Source organism: Ictidomys tridecemlineatus, chromosome 6 (genome assembly GCF_052094955.1).
Source record: "Ictidomys tridecemlineatus isolate mIctTri1 chromosome 6, mIctTri1.hap1, whole genome shotgun sequence".
Taxonomy (NCBI): Eukaryota; Metazoa; Chordata; class Mammalia; order Rodentia; family Sciuridae; genus Ictidomys; species Ictidomys tridecemlineatus.
The window spans coordinates 132789609-132812129 of NC_135482.1; the positions used below are offsets into that span (position 1 = coordinate 132789609).

General features: G+C 36.7%; 1 long non-coding RNA gene across 1 annotated transcript in view; it reads right to left on the bottom strand.

Moving 5' to 3' along the window:
- Positions 1 to 264: 264 nt before the first annotated feature.
- LOC144365034 (uncharacterized) overlaps positions 265 to 22521 on the bottom strand; it is a 152194-nt gene continuing 129937 nt past the window's right edge. The window contains exons 3-5 of the long non-coding RNA XR_013423306.1: positions 5413 to 5505; positions 3822 to 4077; positions 265 to 2593 (exon numbers count right to left, since the gene is read on the bottom strand). This is a non-coding gene — a long non-coding RNA (uncharacterized LOC144365034). The remainder of the gene's footprint in view (positions 2594 to 3821; positions 4078 to 5412; positions 5506 to 22521) is intronic.

The window sequence follows — 22521 nt, forward strand, 5'->3', positions numbered from 1 at the left end:
TTCATTTCAAGTTAATAATACCATTTTATGTTATTCTACAGCATGGTTCTGGTATTTAAAGCTAAGTGCCCAATAAAATATTCTTAATAGAATAAGCAAAACTATCAGTAATATAAATGATCCATAGTTTCATACCAATAGGTTAAGTAAAAATTATATATGTCATTAAAGCATGCCCTCCATATTTCAATCTAGAAAGAAGGTCATCTGAACTAAAGCAAAGTCAAGGGCAATATTAGTCAATCTTCTGTTTCCATTATATTAATTCAGTGGCAGAGAGTCAAACAACTTGGAGTCAAACAACTTCTGTTCACATATTGGCATCTCTTTTTGCTTTTTGAGTGTTTTGGAAAAGTTTATTTAATCTCTAATCTGTAATTTCCTTCTATGTAAAATGACAACATATTTCTTATAGGTTACATTAAAAATGAAGTAAGATAATGCATGTATTTAGGACAATGGTGGTACATAGTAAGTGCTTAATACATGATAGATATTAGATTATTATACATGAAGACTCTGAATAAAGTTATTCAACTCTTATCAAATATATTTAGTGTTTTAAATCTGGTCCATAATTTGCTAGTCTCTTTTATTAAAACTTCTTTAAAAAAATCAAATGTTTTGCTAATGCCTATACACATTTGCCATTTAAGTGCTATACATTCCTGGTTCTTCAGTCAGGTAAGCCCATGAAAGATGGACAAGTTTAGTCTGAATTGATTATCCTGGGAAATCCATGTGATATTCTAGTAATTAGTCCTTAAGTATTCAATAACTAAATATTCATTCTAGATTTTGTCTGAGATAAATGTTCAGTTCATGTGTTTGAAATTAATGTCCTTATAAAATGTTTTAGTCCAAATGTTTTTTTCTAAATATCCCCTTGTATACTTCTTCAGCCAAAAATCTTTAAAACTTTATTTTTAATGACATTAAATATTAAAAGGGAGAGCATATTCTGAATGGTCTATTTATCCATTATTCAATTTCCAGTGAAATTTTTTCACAATCTCCTACATAATTATTTTTCAAAAGAAATCTCTAGAGACCAGAGTAAGAGTCTAACATAGATGAATATGCGAATTACAACAATTAATTCATGTACTGATCTCAGAGCAATGAACTAATCCCCAAAGGTGCAAATGCTAAGATTCAAGAACATTTGATGTTACAAATTCAAGTAAATATATGAATATATTTTGTATACATGTCATCTGTCAACAAACCTCAAAGAAACCTAGGAAATATTAGTGTCACATACTCAGAAAGTTTGAGTAGAGCCACTAACTTTCAATTAACTTTAATATTAACTCATCTTGAAGTCATTATTTCTCACATATTAAATGAAGTGAGATGTTTGGGTAAGATGGAATTGAAGTAAATATTAATATTAATGACAAATTAATAATTATTGAAAACTACTAAAGTTTCTTCTAGCTCTAAATTTTTTTTGTCTCTGTGAATTTCTTGGACAAAATGACTCAAAACTCATAAGATATCTTTCACCTTTTCCAAGATTGGTAAAGTACGTTAATGCATCATTTCTTGAGTACTTGTCAAAGCAAACAAATGCACCAAGGTAGATGATAATATCAATGTCTCATGACATTTTACACTTCAGGAAATAAAGTTCAATTCTGTTGTTCCACCCTGACCTTTTCTACCTTCTATTCCTTTCCTATGGAAGGAGTATTTTTTCCACAACTAGCTACAGAAAAGTCAGTATTTATATGAGTATAGCACTATTCAATGAGGATCTGTATCACAGGAAAATTGGACCAATTCTCTGGACCATGACAATTGAGCTAAAAGAAGGGGTGATTTTGTTGCAGACATGGGGAGCTCTGGTTATTACTGACTATTCTCTGTGGAAGATATGACCTCTCAACTGGGTGAAAGAAAAGCTAGTCTATTCAGCTTATTTTACATCAAACTTGAACTGAGCTGTGTATGGAAACTGAAAACACTCAAAGACCATGAACTTGACAGTAGCTTATAATGTTCTTTTTTAGAACTCCATGCCGCAGTCTGGCTGGGCACAAAATCATAAGCCACTCAAGCAGGAACAAACTTTATTTTTGAAACTGCTGCCAATGCCCCATAGGCTCCCAGGGAGATTGCCGACCAACCCAACGCGGTGTTCTCCCGGACCCCAACAGGAAGTCCCTCCTCCGGAATTCCCTCCTACCGCATTTCCCCAACCAATGAGAACTCTCCAGGAGTCCCGTAGCAGGCCGAGGTGGACAGCAGGAGTCCAATATCCATATGAATGCAAATCTTAACATAATCATATCATCTCAATGGCTAGCTGACATCACCTTTCAACCAAAAATGCCATGCATCTTATTACTTGGCTGTGGCTCTTAGCATCTCCACACTTGTCTTTTTTATTTTTTACATTTTTTTTTATTATTATTATTAGTTGTTCAAAACATTACAAAGCTCTTGACATATCATATCACACTTGTCTTTAAGTTAGAAGTTCAATGAGAACACCAGCTCTCCTCCTGTCTAATTTACATAACAACACATTATAGTCCAGTTGGAATGAGTCAGTTGTGCATCACTGAAGTTCCTCCAATCCAGTCACCTGAAAAAAAAATTGCAGAAATGAAAAGCAAAAAGGAAGCACAAAACGAAGAATTGATAACCAGACTTTCTTAAAACATTAAAAATCGTCCAGCAGCTGTTTGGCCATGCCCTAAACAAAGGTAAAGAGAGTATTTAGTAATTTTCACTTAAGTATCCTTATCTACCATTTATCTGCCAAAATGCATGCTTCTTCTCAAGACCAAGATAAAGTATTGTGTATCTAAAGATGTAAATAAATAAGTAAACAAGTAAAAGTGATTCACTACTATAAATAATTGGGGGAATCACAAATGAATGTCACAGTTATACCAAATTTTCATTTAGTCCTCCATGTTCATTTGATTAAAACACATTTTATGGAATATTTACTTTATATTATGCATTGCTCTATGAGCTATGAATACAGAGTAGGATAAGAGCCCTATCTTTCAAAGTGTTCATCTAATCAGAGCTTCATGTCTCCAATGGAATGCTACTGGTAAAATTGGCATCTACACTTTGCTACAAATTAGAAAGACTCAGAGGCTAAGGCAGGAGGATCACAAGTTTGAGGCCAGCCTCAGCAACTTAGCAAGGTCCTAAGCAACTCAGCAAGACCTTGGCTCAAATGAAAAATAAAAAGGATGTGACTCTGTGCTTAAGTGCCCTTAATTCATTCCCTGTTACCAAAAGAAAAAGAGAAAGAAAGAAAAAAGAATATTGCTAAGATAAGGCCTTTTTGATGTTAAGAGTCAGAGTCTTGCTCTTAGAAAATTAGGAATAATGGAAAACTATTATAAATATTCAGTGCAATCTCTGAAACCTTAGGGACCGGGATACAGCCAGGGCAAGTGAAGAGCTAGACTTGGAGGTTTGAGGGGCAAAAAGACTATTATCTAAAATTCAAAATCTAGTGTGTGAGAGTGACTGGGTTTCCTCTTGTGGAGTTTAGAAGGTAAATTTGACTGGATTTTACTTATACTACATATGATTGGAGAAACCAGAAAGAGATTAACCAAAACGAGTCCTTGAGGCAATAGACTCAATGAATCAGCTTTGCCTACCCCCACCTAATAAATATTATACTCCTTTCAGTAGATTAATTTTATTGCTTGATGGCTGAATATGTGCACTCAGCCCAACAGAACTGAGACTTCCAAGCTACAATAAAACTAAATAAGCATTGTTACAGATATACAACAAAGCAAGACCCAATAACGTTTTATTAATCCTCAATGCCAACTCACATATGCTTGGGAAGAATACTCCTTTTCTTCCATACTGTGGACAATGGCAGCATTTTATGAAGTCTCTCTCTTAAAACTTAAACATTTGCTTTTTCTTTTCTGCTGCTTAACACAGTGAGAGTTGAAGCTTCTGGAGTGTTTTATTTATTTATATGGCATTTGTCTTGATGTATCCTGAGTAGTAATACGTAGTAACAGAGACAGATGAGAATTCTGTATCATCCTTTCCCTCGGGGCAAACTGGGCACACATAGATCTAAAAACAACAAACAAACAAACAAACCAAAATGCCCACAGAGCAGAACAATAAATATCAGGGACTAAAATGGAGAAAACTGTTTCCAAGCAAAAACTGCACAACAGAACAATATTCAACTCAAAGTGAGGTTTACCCTTGTTCATTTTCACATTGTATAGTGGATTTTAGCTTCATTCCTCAATCCTTTTGCACTAATCAGGTTACTTCCAAATCCGTTATCACTTTCTTTGGTTATAAGGAAACAGCCATGACTTCAAGAGTGCTCTCTATATAATGTGGTATTTGATCCCAAGTAGTAGCTGAAGTATAGAGATTTTTAAACAAAATATAAATATGATTACTTAAGGTCTGGTTATTTGCTGCTAAGCAATTGTTTATTCAATAGATACCTTGTGATTATTAACTATGGGATAAATACCATGCTAGGTCCTGGGAATACAAGCATGAACAAGATGAGATTTCTTAAGAAATTTTTGTTTAGAGGAAGGAATAGATGACTAAGTGGCTCGGGACCCAAGAAGCAGTATCCAGCTAAGGAAGATACTCGAGGTAATGTTTGGCTGTAAGAACATTGTAAAGAAGTTGGTCAAGGAAAGGGGAAGGAGATCGGGGAGCGAGAGAGGGTAGCTGTGGGCTACTGGTCCTCAGGAGGGGGTCTTCCAGCAAAAGAACATCCAATATGAAGGCTCTAGGGCCAAAGTCTACAGTTCAGAATCTTCAATTGTATGCTAAGACGGAACAGGAATCACACATCCCTAAGGAACCCCATAGACAATTGGCCAGTGCATGTGTGTCCTTTGGCATTTCATCCTTCTGGGCATGACTCATTTCCCAGCTTGTTTGTCCACCTGATTTTTCACAAAGTCCAATCTTTCCACCTTGTCCAGGTTTGAAAGCCATCAGAAGGAATTAAAATTGCTCTCATAGACCAATAGTTCAAAACCAGAGTTGCTTTCGCCTCCTGGGGATATTGACAATGTTGTTTACAACAGTTTCAGAACTGAGGGAAATGGGGTGCTAGTAGCACCCACTGAATAGAAGCCCTTGAGACCACTGAACACTCTCTAATGTACAAAACCAGTCCTACCCAAATAATTAGCTGGCCCCAAGTGTCAACAGACCAGTGCAATATGTCTGGAGCAATCAGACCCACTGGTTTACATTTATTTAGTTTATAATTTATTTTACATTTATTTATATTACAAATAAAACTATTCAAACTGTAGTCAAGTAGTTTCCCCAAATTCTACTGCTAATTTTTTAAAAAAGGAGTTTTATGTTAGAATCACTTCTGTCTGACTCCTAACCTGTGCTCTCAAACAATGAACTAACCTGCTTGAAACCCAGACAGGTGTCCTTCCTGGTTGACCTTGGCTTTGTCCTGTGTCCATCATGCTCTCCTCTCACATTTCCTAAAGATTCATCCTAAAAGAGATTACTTTAATAAAATATCAGCATATAACATATTTATGATAAAGCAGGACAATTTTTTCACTAAAGTATTTTTTAAATTTCCTTTAAAACCACATTTCTTTCCTCAAGGTCCCTTTCCAATCCAAATTTCTCTACTTCTTAGCTCTGTGTCTGTCTAACACACACAACCTCTGTAATTTCTTCTGTTGTCCCGAGCAATTCGACTTTGACTCTGAGCTTGCAAACTCCAACAAGTTTAAAAAAGGAAAGGAAAAGAAAGGAAAGGAAATCAGAAGTTAGCTGTTCCTTTCCACTTTAAAAGGCATCATCTATTGTTTCTTAAGACTGCCTCTTGGGGGTTTCTGACTCAGACCTCATCAAAGTCTTCCTTCAAAACAAAGAAAATTCCTTCATAAGATTTAGGGAATCAGGGAATAGGAAGATGTTCTATTGGTAAAAAAAATTTTTTTAAATTTCTTTATCATTTTTATATACGTAATTTAACTAGCCTCTGAATTAACTTTTAAGATTTGCTTTACCTAAGTGTTAAGATCCTGAAGTAAAAATGGTAATCATATAAGCTACTACTCATTATACGTTGGGCATCAAGCTGATTTGTTCATTTAATACAAGTCTGTAAACTCAGAGTATAGGACACGTCTGGCCCATTTCCCATTTATGAATGGCCCACAAGCCAAGAATGCCTTTTACATTTTTAAGTAGTTATATTTTAAGTGGTTACATAGGAATCTACAAAACTGCCTCGATTGTGCCTCTTGGCCCACTGCTGATATAATCAATGAATATATAATCCAATCTATTTTTCTTTCCTGTCTCCTTTCCTTATAGTGTTAATTAAAGGGCCTATTTCTGTTCACTTCATAAAAAATACAAATCATCCTCAAACAGTCCTTTTTCCATGGTCACAAGATGGTCACAAAGAGGTGGCATAAATGTTGTTCCTGATGGTGATTCTGTTTAAACTCCAGGTCTGTGACTCTTGGAGAATAACTAATACTTCTGTTTCTCTACATATAAAATGGGGACAGTAGTCTTGGAGATTATAGATGTAAAGCACTCAAAATCTCAATTGGCATTAACTGTGAGGCATGCCTTCAGACAGCATGCAGCTTTGACTGAGGAGCAAAATAAAACATTCACATGATTTCCACTTTGTGTCACATTAATTACATTTTATAAAATATCAAAATAAATGGAGTGCTCTTAAATACCTCACAATGCTCAATATGAGTTCTGGAAGGTTACTGCTTTCAGTCAAAGTAGAACCCAGGGTGCAGTTGCAGGACTACAAAAGCTGACCACAGTTGGGAGATCCAATTCCCAGAAAGCAAATATATTCCCTGCTTAGGAAAGGAAATCATAAGCAACACAGAGGTGACTTCAAGTGAGAGAACCAGCCTGTGGTATGGAATTTAGGAATGAGCCTCCCTGGCTCTCTTAGGTAAAGGTGAGCCTGGCAACATCAAGGAGTGATCCCCTAGGTAGAGACAGGTAGTAAGACCTTGAATATTAGAAACAAAACTGGAATCTGATTTCCACAAACAAAAACTAAGTTTAAGAATAAGATTGAAACCCAGTTTCCAGTACTGGGTGGTAATGGATTACAAGAATTCTCGAATCCACAGACTATCTGACATTCTTCCTCAACAAGATTCAGATCATCACTCTTAGAAACTTCAGTGACAAAAAACTTCTAGTGACCATTAGATAGCTACAACTATGGTAAGAGGCAGATACAATGTTAGAAAGTGAACAAGGTCTGACAGCAGAAACTCAGGTGAAAGTATAATTATAATCCCCACTGGTAAATGGGAAAGGTGGTGTTTAATGAGAAGTACTCAAAATAAGTGAAATTAGTCGGGCCTGGTGGAATATACCTGTCATCCCTTGGGCTCGGGAGGCTGAGGAAGAAGGATTGCAAGTTCAAAGCCAGCCTTAGCAAAAGCAAGGTGCTAAGCAACTCAGTGAGACCTTGTCTCTAAATAAAATACAAAATAGGGCTGGGGGTGTGGCTCAGTGGTTGAGTCCCCCTGAGTTCAATCCCAGGTATCCCACCCACAAAAATATAGTGAAGTTAAGTTTAGCAGAGAAGAGAAGAGCATTCCAGGTGGAATGACTACCACAAGTAATGAAAGGGTGAGTTGTTAAGGAATGACAAGCTTTATTATGTGGTTGGGGCAAAGTAATGATGAACAGAAGTACATGGGCCCAAAGAGACAAAGACCTCATGTACCATTTTGAAGAATTTGAGGAAGCTGTATTTGCAAAATGACAAGTAAGAAAAGGGTGAGAGAAGGATTCAGTGGAAGCAGAATAGGCCCAAATAATTACATTGTTTGGTATCATGTTGAGGGATTTAAGCTATATTCTATGGGCACCAGTTGGCATTAAATATTCAAGGAGAGGATTTATTAGATTTAACTCTCCTTTTGGATCACAACTTTGGGGACAATGGGAAGAATTTGCATTTTAATATGGTCAAGATATAACACATCTTATTTCAGGACAGCAAAAGCAATGATGAAACTTATTTGAAGAAACACAACTTTACTAAAATATGTTTGATAGAGAGAACTCAGAATGGTTAAAACTTGGAGAGAAGCATCTGTCCCAAATTCTGTGACTTGATAGAATGTTCCCAATGTTTCCCAGGTGCTGGTGTCTACCATGGAGATTCTGATTAGTAGTTTCTGGGAGAGACCCAGGAATTTTCTTTTTCTTTCTTTTTTTTTTTGTTTTGGTAACAAGGATTGAACCCAGGGGTGCTTAACCATTGAACCACATCCCCAACCCTTTTTAATTTTTATTTTGAGACAAGGTCTCACTAAGTTGCTTAGGGCCATGCTAAGTTGCTGAGGCTGACTTTGAACTTGTGATCCTCCTGCCTCAGCTTCCCAAGCAGCTGTAATTACAGGAATGCATCACAGTGCCCAGTGGAATCTTCATCTTTGAACAATGGTCAGGTGATAATAATTGCGTGCCTTGTTCAGTGCCTCACAAGTCAAGTGTATAGAAAAAAACATGGCAGCAATTTCTTGACCCAGATAGAGATTACATTGTTGTTTTCTATCTGTGGTAATTTTTTAAATGCATGCTTCCTATTTACCCCTGTTCTTCATGTAGTTTAAGCTTCAATGAAGGCTTATTAAAATGCATAACAGAATACTTCAATAAGAAATTAAAGCAGTATTTAATTTTTAAATTTTAATTTAATTCTTAATTTTAGTAAATCTAAATATACTGTGATGGTTAATTTTAAGGGCCAACTTGACTTGGCTAAGAGATTCCCAGATGGCTGGTAACAGTATTTCTGGATGCATCTGTAAGTGTGTTTTCAGAAGATATTAGCATATGAATTGGTGAACTGAGTAAAGTTGAAGACTTTCCACAATGTGAGGAAGGGGGGTATTATCTAATCCATTAAAGGCTTGAAATAAACCAAGAAACAGAAAGGGTAAAATCATTCTCTCTGGTTGAAATATGCATCTCTTACCCTCAAATCTCAGCACTCTTCCTTCTCACAGAGTCTGAGCTCATGCCACCATCCCTTCTCCTTCTGCCACTCTGTCTCAGGCCTACAGGCCCATTGAATCACACCATCAACTTTGCTGGTTCTCCAGCTTGTGGATCATAGTCCTCCTCAGCTTCCATGACTGCACTAACCAATTCCTCTGCTCTCTATGACTGCCCATTTGTTAAAAATCCTCAAAGTTTTGGAGAACCAGGAATGATGGCCCATTCCTGTAATCCCAGTGGCTCAGGGGGGTAACACAGGAGGATTGCAAGTTCAAAGCCAGCCTCAGCAACTTAATGAGGCCCTAAGCAACTCAGTGAGACCCTGTCTCTAAATAAAAAATAATAATAATAATAACAAGGGCTAGGAATGTGGCTCAATGGTTAAGCACCCTTGGATTCAATCCCCAGTATTCTCAAAAAAAATTTGGGGAGGGAATCAACTTAAAGAGAAAGGTGAAAAATCTATATCATGAAAACTACAGAACCCTAAAGAAAGAAATCAAAAAAGATCTTAGAAGATGAAAAGATCTACCTTGTTCTTGGATAGGCAGAAATAATATTATCAAAATGACCACACTTTCAAAAGCACTATACAGATTTAATGCAATTCTGATCAAAATCCCAATGACATTCCTCACAGAAATAGATAAAGCAGTCATGAAATCCATCTGGAAAAATAAGAGACTCAGAATAGCTAAAGCACTCAATAGCAGGAAGATTAAAGCAGGTGGCATCACTATACCAGACCTTAAACTATACTACAGAGAAATAGTAACAAAAAAAAAAAATCACGATATTGGCACCAAAACAGACTGGTAGACCAATGGTAAAGAATAGAGGACACAGAAACTAATCCACAAAATTACAATTATCTTATATTAGACAAAGGCACCAAAAACATGCATTGGAGAAAAGATAGCCCCTTCAACAAATGGTGCTGGGAAAACTGGAAATTCATATGCAACAGAATGAAATTAAAACCCTATCTCTCACCATGCACAAAACTCAACTCAAAATGGATCAAGGATTTAGGAATAAAGCCAGAGACCCTGCATCTAATAGAAGAAAAAGTAGGCCCTAATCTCCATCATGTGGGATTAGGCCCCAACTTCCTTAATAAGACTCCTATAGCACAAGAATTAAAACCAAGAATCAATAAATGGGATGGATTCAAATTAAAAAGTTTCTTCTCAGCAAAATAAACAATCTGTGAGGTGAATAGAGAGCCTACATCTTGGGAGCAAATTTTTACTCTTCACACATCAGATATAGCACTAATTTCTAGGGTATATAAATAACTCAAAAATTTAAACACCAAAAAAAAAAACCCAAATAACCCAATCAATAAATGGGCCAAGGACCTGAACAGACAATTCTCAGAAGAGTATATACAATCAATCAACAAATATATGAAAAAATGTTCATTATCACTAACAATTAGAGAAATGAAAATCAAAACTACTCTAAGATTTCATCTCACTCCACTCAGAATGGCAGCTATTATGAAGACAAACAACAGTAAGTGTTGGTGAGGATGTGGGGGAAAAGGTACACTCATACACTGCTGGTGAGACTACAAATTGGTGCAGCCAATATGGAAAGCACTATGGGGATTCCTTGGAAAACTGGGAATGGAACCACCATTTGACCCAGCTATTCCTCTCCTCAGTCTATACCCAAAGGACTTAAAACAGCATACTACAGGGACACAGCCACATCATGTTTATAGCAGCACAATTCAGTAGGTGAATGAATTAAAAAAAATATGGCATATATACACAATGGAATATTACTCAGCAATAAAAGAGAATAAAATCATGGCATTTGCAGGTAAATGGATGGAGTTAGAGAAGACAATGCTAAGAGAAGTTAGCCAATCCCGAAAAACCAAATGTTCAATGTTTTCTTTGATATAAGGAGGGTGATTCATAATGGAGTAGGTAGGGGAACTGGGAGGAATAGATGAACTCTAGATAGGGCAGAGGAATGTGAGGGGAAGGGATGGGACATGGGGTTAGAAATGATGGTGGAATGTGAAGGACATAGTTATCCAAAGTACATGTATGAAAACACAAATTGGTGTGAATATACTTTGTTTACAACCAGAGATATGCTGTGCTCTATATATGAAATAGGAATTGTAATGCATTCTGCTGTCATATATAAATAAAAATAATAATAATAAATCCCAATATTTGATTTCCAGGACACATGAGAACCTCTACAAATCAATAAGAAAATGGTAAACAATTACATTTAAATCCCTGGTACAAAATTAAAAGTCCTCAAATTTTCACTTAAAATACATAAATTTTATCCCATATAAACTACTTCTTAATAAAAATGATCTTTAAAAATCTACTTGAGATAGTCTGTATTTTTCTATGAATACGTTTCATATGCCAAATAGTATGAATTGGTTTACCTTTTAGTCATTAAAATTTTATTAGCCCAACTGAGGACTTTTAAAAAGACTTCAATTGGGAAGGTGAAACCAACAAGCACAATAATGCTCATAAAACATGATATTAATTGTTAAGAAAAAGTTTAATCTCTATATGCATAGAAAGGTTATCTGGAAGAAAATACAAAGACAACCAAAGAAGGCAAGGAAACAGATTGCCCCTGAGCTTCTAGGAGGGACAGGCACATTCACAGTCTCCTTAGAGACTGAACTTAGACTTTGCCCTCTAGAACTGTAAGAAAATAAATTTGCATGGTTTTATGTCTTTAAGCTTTTAGTCACTTGTGTGGCAGCCACAGAAAACAAATACATTCATCAATCTGCCTACGGAACAGAAGGCTAGTCCAAAAAACAAATAAAATTGTATAGTGAGAATAAAAAAAAAAAGACTTATAAAAATTAAAATGGAGCCAATAAGAACAGGAAGAAAGCTGACATTAAGGCATGAAAGTTGACTCTGAGCACATTCTTTGGGACTTTCCCAGCAATTTTGTCAATTTAAACGTATTCTAAGCTGTAGGGAGGTTCATATTACCATTTTATAAATGATAAAATGATGGTTCTTAGAAGTTAAGTTGCCTAATGTTCATGTGACTAAGAAGAGAGTATTTGAGACTTGAACTCAAATCTGACTCCAGACAAAATGAGGAAGAAAACAAAACTATTCATACTAGTGAAATGTAAATATTATATGGTATCTAACATGATTTCCTAGGTACCATTTCAACTGATTATTACAACCATTCCACAAGGTAGAACAGATGTTAATTGTGTGTTTTGCTGGTGAATAAACCAAGAGGAAAGTGAATGAGTTGTTCAAAGTTAAAGAGCTGTAAAGTGGCCAAACCCAGAGCCCCTATGGTCCAGGGAGGAGGTGAAGAGGAAGGTAATCAGCAAGTGTGTGTTGTTTGCAACACATTGGAGCTGGAAGAGTCTTGTTTCTGGGTTAGCCAGTTAGAGTGTCTCCCAAATACAAGATGATGACCATTATTTAAAGGAACAAATGATAGGACTTAGTGACCACCGTAGTCCATTTTACATTGCTAAGACAGAGTATCTGATGCTGAGTAATGTGTAAAACAAAGGTTTATTTGGCTTACAATTCTGGTGGCTGGAAGATCCAAATAGCATGGCACAAATGTCCTGGTGAGGGATCCCCAGCTGCATCACAAGATGGCAGAGACATAGAAAGGGAACCCGCTGTGTGCAGAAAGGGGAAGTATATGAGATACCTGGGCAAGTGTACAAGAGACCTTGGGGAGATAGTCGAATTCGCCTGGGAACAACCCATTTCCCAGGAGAACTGACCCAGTCCCTCCAGAGAGCATCAGTCTATTCATGAGAGTAAGGTCGCCATGACTTACTTACCTTCCATTAGGTCCAACCTCTTAGCGGTTCTACCACCTTAACACTCTGGCCCTAAGCTTCCAGCACATGAACCTTTGGGGGACAAACTACATCCAGATCACAGCAGTAAAAAATCAGAGCACAAAATGATCATGGAGAAGAGTAAAAGGACCTCTCCGCAGGCACAGGAAACATGCACTATTTTAAATACATTTCAGGTATTGATCCTAGCCTGGCCCATAAGGGATGCCTTGCAAGCACCTGCTGAGTAAGTGAAAATTCCACTAAGAAGGTGCAGAACCAGAGCCTGGGAGAGAGGAGCACTTACAGCCTTGATCCATATTTTTAAGAATCATAAGGAAAGAAATGGAAGGTAATGTCACAAGAATGGACGAGCTCTCTAGGGGAGAAGGTAGCTACAGAGGAGCATCTTCCTCAGGAAACAGTGTGATTCTGGGTTTGACCACCGCTGGGTTTAAAACCCTTATTCAAAGGCAGAGAAGCTGATGAGCTGACAGGGATCTAAACAGTATCAGGGAAACTTTGCTTCCTACTAAATTAGACCCCTCATATCGAGGCAGAAAAAGAGGCTCTGGCAAGTTAGGGTGAGTCCTGGAGACACCTGAATGGGAGATGAGAACATGGCAAAGGAGATTGAAGTAAGTTCTCACTTCTGTCTGGGATTGATCTTGCTCTTGAGGATGATGAATACCAAGTGATATAATCAGAATTTCTATTATAACTACTAGGCTTGTTTATTTTAGTCAACACTCAGCTCTGCTTAGAGTATTAACTATATTTTCAAGAAAGGATGACTTCTTTAGCTATTCTAACTGTACAGAGAATTTGAGATCCTTCTACTGTGAAGGGCACATATTGGTCTGGCCTTGTTTAATGCTTGAAAATAAGGTCAGTTATCACTTGCTGCATGTTTCTAGGAGCAACATGGGTTTCTGGGCCCAGTGCATGTTGCCATAACTCTCACCACAGCCCCGCTGCAGGCCACTGGTGACCACACTCTTTTACAGGTGCCTAGGCTCTGGCTGGATATTGGTTTCAGGTTGTACAACTGTTAGTAGTAGAGTCAGGTCAGATTCATCTGCTTCCAAAGCCCCCATTATATTTTCCTCAAGGGTATGGCATTTTAAACTTTGAAATGCATTGAAATTCAAGTTATAGGAAGAAATGAGAGATTAGAATAAATTTCTAAAACTTCTAACAGCTGCTATCCAGACTTGTTTATCATGGATGCCACTTTATCTTGTGGAATTGAACAGATAAACTTCTGCCTGAGTTTAAGCTCTTTCTGACCTTTCCATGATGATAAATAAATCCCCCCAAATGGTTTGGTTAAATAAAGCATTAGCACAAACCCTCATTTTGAAAAAAAAAATCTACAAATCTATCACTTTGTAATCTCTTTAAAAGTAGTTTGTAAGAAAGTGTGGCTCTGGAGATTACCTAGCAAGGAGAGAGGAAGCACATTCTCAGTAGACTATGGATCAAAATGATGTGGTTATTTTCCTATTCTCTATCATTAGAGTTCAGAAAAATATGTATGTATTTAGTAAGAACAAAATATTTGTTCAACACTCTAAACAGCTACAGCCTAAACTAGGAAGATAAAATATAGCAGGCCCCACATATAATACCCAAGGGAATGCCTAAATGTCAGAGATGCAGGCCTAATTAATTTTTCTTTTTTTTTTTTCTGGCTACACTGTGGGAACCGTCAGTCTTGATTCCTCTGTGGCCCAGAATCATGAACTTCAGGAAGAGATTCCAACCACACCTCTCATCCTAATCCCTGACTTAGCTAAGGAAACCAACAAGGTGCAAAAGTACATGCCAAGGCAGTTTCCCGACCCTCAGCAAGAACCCACACATAAAAATGCTGTTCAGAAGGAGGGACACTATCTCCCTGTGTCTCATTTTGGCTTAACATATCTGACAAGGTGTTAATATATGCCTGGGATGGGCTCATTCTCATTGAGAACAAAACACGGTTCTCATTTTAATATCAAAATGAATTCTTTATCCATGAATCAGAAAGAGAAGTACTTAGTAATGCTCAGATAAATGAAAGAAACTGGTGTATTATTAAAAAAAAAGGAAAGAAAAATATTTAAAGGAGTCATAATAGAAGAAGTGCTTTGCTCTTAGGTAACTTTTCTCAAGCAGGAAAAAAAAAAATAGCAGTTGATTTTCTATTCCTCCTAGAATTCCAAAAAGAACATTTGAACTCTTCCTAGCAATGGAAGAACATTATACTTCTTACTCGTCTATGAACCTAAAACAGACTTCGTGTCTGAGTCCCTAGGAACAAAACAGCATCTGTTCTTTAGTATCAGTCATGTCTTTAAAAGAGGTCATCTTTCAAAAATAATGAGACACTGACATTTCAGTTTTGCCACAATGTCCTAAAAATGTACTCTGAATATTTGAGAGGCAAAGATGGTTGTTAGGGCTACACCTTCTCCTTAATGCAAAAGATATGTGCTTTTGAAATAAACCTAAATTTAATTTTTTTCCATTTATTTCTATTTTGTCTAGGTTTTGTTTTGAGTCATTTCACTTTTGCAATATTATGATACTCCTTTTTAAAAGCTGATGCGCAATTGTTGTGAAATTTTCTAAATATGCCACTGAAATTTTTTAGCTTAAAATCTCAAATCTACAAACTTCAAGGACTCTTTTGTAACTCAAAGGATGTATTCTTGTATGATATTCAACTTTTAGAGTCCTGAGTTTAGAAAGGTATTTTATAGTGTGACCATAAATGCTATTACACATACATATACACACAGGCAAACATATCTCCAAGTTCTATTATATAATGTATAAACATGCATGAAACATATGTATAAACACACACATTTATATTCCAACTACTCATATCTATAACCCAGATTTTCTTTCTGAAAGTGTCTTATTATTAATAATGCCTTTGAAATAAAATCTGACAAGAGTTTATTAAGCACTTAATTGAACAGTGACAGAAGTGGTTCTAGTCAAAAGAAAATTACCTAAAATAATTTCATCCAATTTACATTATTCACCTACAAATTTGATATCACCCTATATATGAAGAAGAATTTTAATTTTGGCCTAGAGATTATCAACCTGCCATGGAATAAAAATGGAATGTTTGGGAGAACTTGAGATGTTACAAATCATGTGTGAGAAACATTATAATATAATAAAACTTTGTATACGTAGGCATGCAGTTTATATTTTGACTAAGATTTTGTTTGACAGATTTAAAAACAAACAAACAAGAGAAAACATTCATAGTCTTTTAACCAAGATCTCAGTGAATAAAGAATTCAAAAACTTATTGTTAGGAAAAGAAATAGAATTAGTAAAGCAAACACAAGCTTCTGATTTTTAGAAACTAGAAGCCGTATCTGAAATAGACAGAAAAAAAAATGTGATTTAAACATACAGATGTTACTGTCATGAAACAAATTTCAAAAAAATTCAAGAAGGGTGGGTTCATCTCTTTGTACGTGCAATAATTTGTAGCAGAGGTCAAATACTGTTGTGACTTCTATAAAAACAGAAAAACACATGTGAATGTAATAATAACAATGGCTTTTCATTTTCGGGTTGTGATGAGAGAAAAACCCTAAGTGATTTGTCCCTGTCACTTTGGGTAACAAACCAATCCTGGAATGTTGGAAGGAGAACATCGCACAACATGCTGAGGAAATGTGGATGGAACTGATGTTTCACCAGATGTGCTAAAAATATCTCCATGCTAGGAATTCCTTTTTTATCAAACACCACGGGGCCAGTTTCTCATCCTATGAAAACTAGCATGCTCTGTGAGAAACAGCCTCCTCTCTTTATATTTAAACCTGTATTGTGCCTTATCTGTAAATCTGAACAAAAAGTGCTGCTAAATTAAGAGGTACACAGCATCTTCTCTCCTTGAAGAGAGACTGTAGCCGTAACAAATGAATGCTAGTATATTTTGAAGAAAACTAAATAGTCACATAGGAAGTGTTTGTTTATATACTTCTGGAAGAAAGAGGAAATAATTCTAAAATGGAATATTTTGCCAGAGAAACAAGTTGTACTTTTTACCACAGATAATCACAGATGATTTGCAGAGGGAGAATTATCATCGTGACTTAAATTGAAAGGAGTCTTGAGTTGTATTTGATAAAATAAGACTAAATCTCTAGGGCAGGAAATTGGCTGCCTTATCAATTCCAAAGAATAAGGAATGGCCCTCAAGCTGGAAATTATAAAATCAAGCAAAAACATTTTGCATAAAGAGCATTCCTTATACTGAAACCCAGAGCAGATCCATTAGCACTCATAAATTTATTAGTGGTTAAATTAGATATACTTGGATTTTCCTCTCACCAATAACATCTTCAGTCAGTGTAAATCAACTGGTGATTGTGGTTTTCAACTCCTGGTACAACAGTGACCCCCTTTCAAGTGATAGTGTAGAACATAGAAAAGCACAGGTTTGTTTTTTTGAAAGAGTTTTAATTCCGAAACACATTTTTTCACAATGATTCTAAGAGATTTACTAAATTTGGTTTCCCACTTCAAAAAGGAATGTATTATTCATTATTACTTAATGAGCCTTTCAAAGACTAGAAATACAATTACTATTCTTTGTGGTTAGAATTTCTTTAAAAATATGAGTGGAGAAGAGTAATAATAATTAATTGTATTGAATACTATTATAATCTTTTCTAAGTGCTTCCCAATATTACCTCATCAAGGTCTAAAAATAATGGATGGAATAGGTACCTTGAGTATTACTATTTAATGGATAAGGAAACAGAGCCATCTTATGCAGTTTTATCAGAATTCTTTGATACAGTCAGGTTTCAAAAACAGATAATTTGATTAGAAAATCCATGTTCTTACTAACTGTGCCAGTCTGCCTGTGACTTCTTCAAAGATAATTCCCTACTTTTCTACCTTGCTGATGAGATCTGATATTTGCTATAAAGCAGTGGTTGTTAATTTTCTTTTTCAAAATGCTTCAGTGAAGTTCATAACCTGTGTTCCTCTTATTTTATGACTCTATGTTTTTTCTCAATTGGACATGATGTTTTTTTAATTGCTATTTTTCAACCTGAAAGCAAAGTCATGGAGTGATCTATTGGGAACATGAATTAATATTTGCATTACTTTCATTTTTTAATAATGTGGTCATCTTACTTTTATAATGGAATTTTGAAGGTTGTAAGCCCAGAAGCTTTGTGCTGAAGAAGGAGAGGAAAACCCCCAATCCTTGTCATTTCCATTTTGTTTCTCTCTTCTGACAGCACTCTTTCTGTACAAATCAGAGTTTCAAAAGGATTTTTGATTGATCCTCAAAGTAGACTCCTGCGTTTTACCTATTCCCTAAGTAGATTAAAAAACCTGTGACAAGCAGGAAAAAATACAGTTTGTGGAGCTCTGCCTAAGCTTTCTGATGAGAGGTGGAAAAGCAGTTCTTACAGCTAAAATTAGCAAGTGACTGTGGTTTCCCCAAAAATGAAAGGACTTTCCGTCAACAATCACCATGGGCAAGTACCTAGTTGGACCACCATGGAAGATGAGTACAGGACAGAACTGGATTTTTTCTTAATTTCTTGATTATAGAGATGACTTTAGTAGTATTTTGGTTACTTTCTACTCATTAAATTGTGCATAATTTCATTGAAGTTAGCACATACTCCAATAAAAATTATACGTTATTATTGTTTCCTGTGGCTGCGAAGTCAAGGAAGACAAGGGAAGTGGGAGACTATGTTTGTGCTCTAATGTTATGAATGTAAGAACATGTTGCGAATATTTCCCATTTTCAATAGCTAGAATGCTACCTAGTTTTCCTGGCATTCTTGCTATTTAAATTTAGCAGACAATAGCTTTTGCAAGTATATAAATAGATAATGGCCTTTCAGGCAAAATAGGTGTGTCTCAGAGGTTTTTCTTTTCCTTCAAGCTAATTTTCAGTCATTTTATTTAGCAACTGCAAAACAAATGTTCTGGCATTTATCCCATTTAGTAGATTTGAAAACATTCAATTCCACCATTCCTTCTTCCATGCCTCTTGTTCTAAACTATTGATGCCAGTTTTGACGTCATGTCACATGAAATAACCTTAAAAGAGAATAAATGGAGAAATCCTCAAATGTACCTGTTTTGACACAGTCGTGTGCATCCATTGTTGTAATTGTTCTGCTCATGTTCTGAGTCTCCTTAAGAGTACAGGAGAGTGGGTGTGCACCATGTAGCCATAACAACAGAAGAGGCCACTGTCCGATGTGGCCTTAAACACACCCAATCAATTCCTGATGGGAAAGAATTCTCATTCATGTCTAGGGGATGAACTGGCACCCAGTCAGCCCACACCTTCCCCTGTCCTGTCTTGGCAGGGGCTGTAGTACATTAGTGATAACTAAGCAAAGATGGAGCATGGCTGAGTAGACACAGAGGGAAGGTCTGCTAATTCTACTCTCATGTACATTTACCTATGGCATATTATTGGAGTTTGCTGGCTTTTAAAAGTACAAATGTGTAGCATGCTTATTTCTGTTTCTAAAAGGAAGAGATTCCTCATTAACTTCTCAGGAGTATAATAAAAGTGTGGCACTGGGGGGTGGGTGCACAATTGTGGTAGCTTCTGTGGGCTCTAAAGTCAAACCATAGAGATGGAAAAAGATCCTGTTGTAGGAGTACTTGAGAATCTTATTTTGGGATGTTTATATGCATTTTAAAGATTTTTTACTTTAAAACTTATTTTCCCAATGCTATTATTTTTCCCAGTGCTCCAAACTAACATTGAGAAACAATATTTGAGAATGCTACCCAGGCATCTGATTATATGTAAATACTAAGAAACATGTATTAAGCAAAAGTATGTGATAGCACTGGCTAGGAAAGATAGACAAATAATGCCTGCCTCTGGAGAGGACCACTAGGGATATGTCAAAACACCAAACTGAATTAAGGAGAGAAAATTAAATTTCTTATTCAGGAGCTATGGTGATAGCATACAAGTGAATTTAATCATCAAGGGATATGGCAGGGCAAGGTGCTGCATGCCTGTAATCCCAGTGGCTTGGGAGGCTGAGGCAGGAGGATCGTGAATTCAAAGCCAGCCTCAGCAATGGCAAGACACTAAGCAACTCAGGGAGACCCTGTCTCTAATATGATTGAATGCCCCAGAGTTCAATTCCCATTACCCCTTCAACCCCCCACCAAAAAAAAAAAAAAACAAGGGATATGTTGGGTTTTTTTTTTTTGGGGGGGGGGGTGCTTTGTTCATTCTGTTTTGTTCTGGTTTTGGTACCAGAGATTGACCTACGGTGCTTAACCACTGAGCCACATTCCCAGACATTTTTATTTTTTTATTTTGAGACAGGGTCTTTCTAAGTTCCTGAGGCTGGCTTTGAACTTGCTATCTTCCTGCCTGAGATTGTGAGCGTGCATCACAGCACCTGGCTAAAGGGATATGTTTTAGGCAATTTTTCAAATGCAGCAAAGAATAAAGTACCGTTAATCCAGAACCAAAATAAAGTCAAAGGCCAACTGCAGAACCATTAGTTTTTATTTTCTAACTAGATGATATTTCAGAGTTATAGTATTCTAATTTCAGACAGCCCAAGACTAACATTTAACAGAGTCATGAGATGGGAGGGAAAGGGAGAGAAAAGGGAAATTGCATGGAAATGAAGGGAGACCCTCATTGATATACAAAATTACATATAAGAGGTTGTGAGGGGAATGGGAAAATAAACAAGGAGAGTAATGAATTACAGTAGATGGGGTAGAGAGAGAAGAAGGGAGGGGAGGGGAGGGGAGTGGGGATAATAGGGGATAGGAAAGGTAGAAGAATACAACAATTACTAATTGGGCATTATGTAAAATTGTGGATGTATAACCGACGTGATTCTGCAATCTGCATTTGGGGTAAAATTGGGAGTTCATAACCCACTTCAATCTAATGTATGAAATATGATATGTCAAGAGCTTTGTAATGTTGTGAACAACCAATAAAAAAAGTAAAAAATTAAAAAAAAATAATAATTTCAGACAGCCCTAAAAATACAGTCTTTTAATCCATTAAGCATTCTTTATGGGTATGTGGTTTTTTTTTCCATGATAAAATTAAATTAATTAAAATGTCAAAGTGCATTTTATAATATTCAAACTTACCTGCTTAAAGTTAAAATGCTGCAAACTTTCAGAAGTAATGCAATCTCATTTACTGAAGTGCATTAGGGAGAACTACTCCTTTTCATGGCTTCTCTGGGGTGACAAGGGGGATTCTGCTCCCAGCACAAACAAAAACACTTACTTCTTACTGTACGGGTCTCTGGCAAGACTTTGAGATGTCAGAGCTAGATGATCACTCCCTCCCTCCCAGGTTGTTGACAGCCTCTACCATTGCCACCACCTTAGCTCTTGCCCTAGAAGCTCCCCCAAAAGGCCATAAATGTCTTTATGAAAGTGGGGTGAGCACGTGTGCTCCAAGCATTAGAGGTGGGAGGATTGGTTGCCTTCTGGACTGGTATTTATGCAGATCAGATCCAAGCATGCCTCTTCCCATGAGCACCCTGGACCAGGTTTTGTGCCCTGCAGCATCTCATAAAGCCCACAACCTTGGCAGTGACCTGCAGAGTGCACTGGCTCACCAGGTGTCACTGTGAGTCCAGTTTGCCCACAATGGCATAGAAACTGAAGGCTGATAAAAACTGGACAACAAATTAAGGTCACACTGAAGAACTGTGGTGGCCAGCAGCCAGGGTCTAATGGCTGCCCATAGCAAAGATTTCTCCATTTTTCCCTCTGCTAAATCCCTTAGGAAGGCAGTCATCTCAGTCCCACTACTCAAAGCACAGAATTCCCATTCCAGCCTGAGGCGGTGGTAACATGTTTCACACTCAGCACTTCAGATTTAATGAGCTCAGTATCATATAGAAGATCACAAAAGACAGGAAGGTCCAGAGGTACTGTGGGCTGAGGAGTCATCTCTCTTGCAACTACACTACAGCAACTCAACCCCAGGCCTCTCATGCAGCCCCAAAAGCAACTCTGGAAGCCCTCTGAGAACCCCAAATACTTTGGCAGACCCATCACAATAATACTTCTCGCTTGTTTTGCTAATTCTTGCTTCAGAATCAAATTAGCAATAATTTGACACTTACCTAGCATTCACTGTATACCAGGCCAATTCTGAGAGATTATTTACTTTGGCTTATTTAATTCTCTTTACAACAGGACATGGTACTCTTTCCTATGAGATCTATTTTATTGGTTAAAAAAAAAAAAATAAGGGGCAGAGTGGTCAAGTAATTTGCCCAAATCTGGTAAATCCTGTCGTCACACAGATATATTTGCTAATACTTATTTATATTATCACTCATAATGTGTTTACTTTATCTAATCTATTTACCCAAAGTAGATTAGCTAGGAAACTGGAAAAATAGTGTTAGGAGACAGATGGAGGTAGGTGGTGAGACATAAAACTGAGAATCATGTGAAGCAACATGAAGCAGAAACAGAAAGATCCAGAGCTGTAGAGCAATACAAGTTCACTACCATACACTACAGCAGTACATGCTCATTTTTCAAATATTACCAGATTCTCAAGACAATTTTTAAATTTATATCATCTAAAAGGCATTGAAGGAATTAATGCATTATAGGAAAATTTCCAC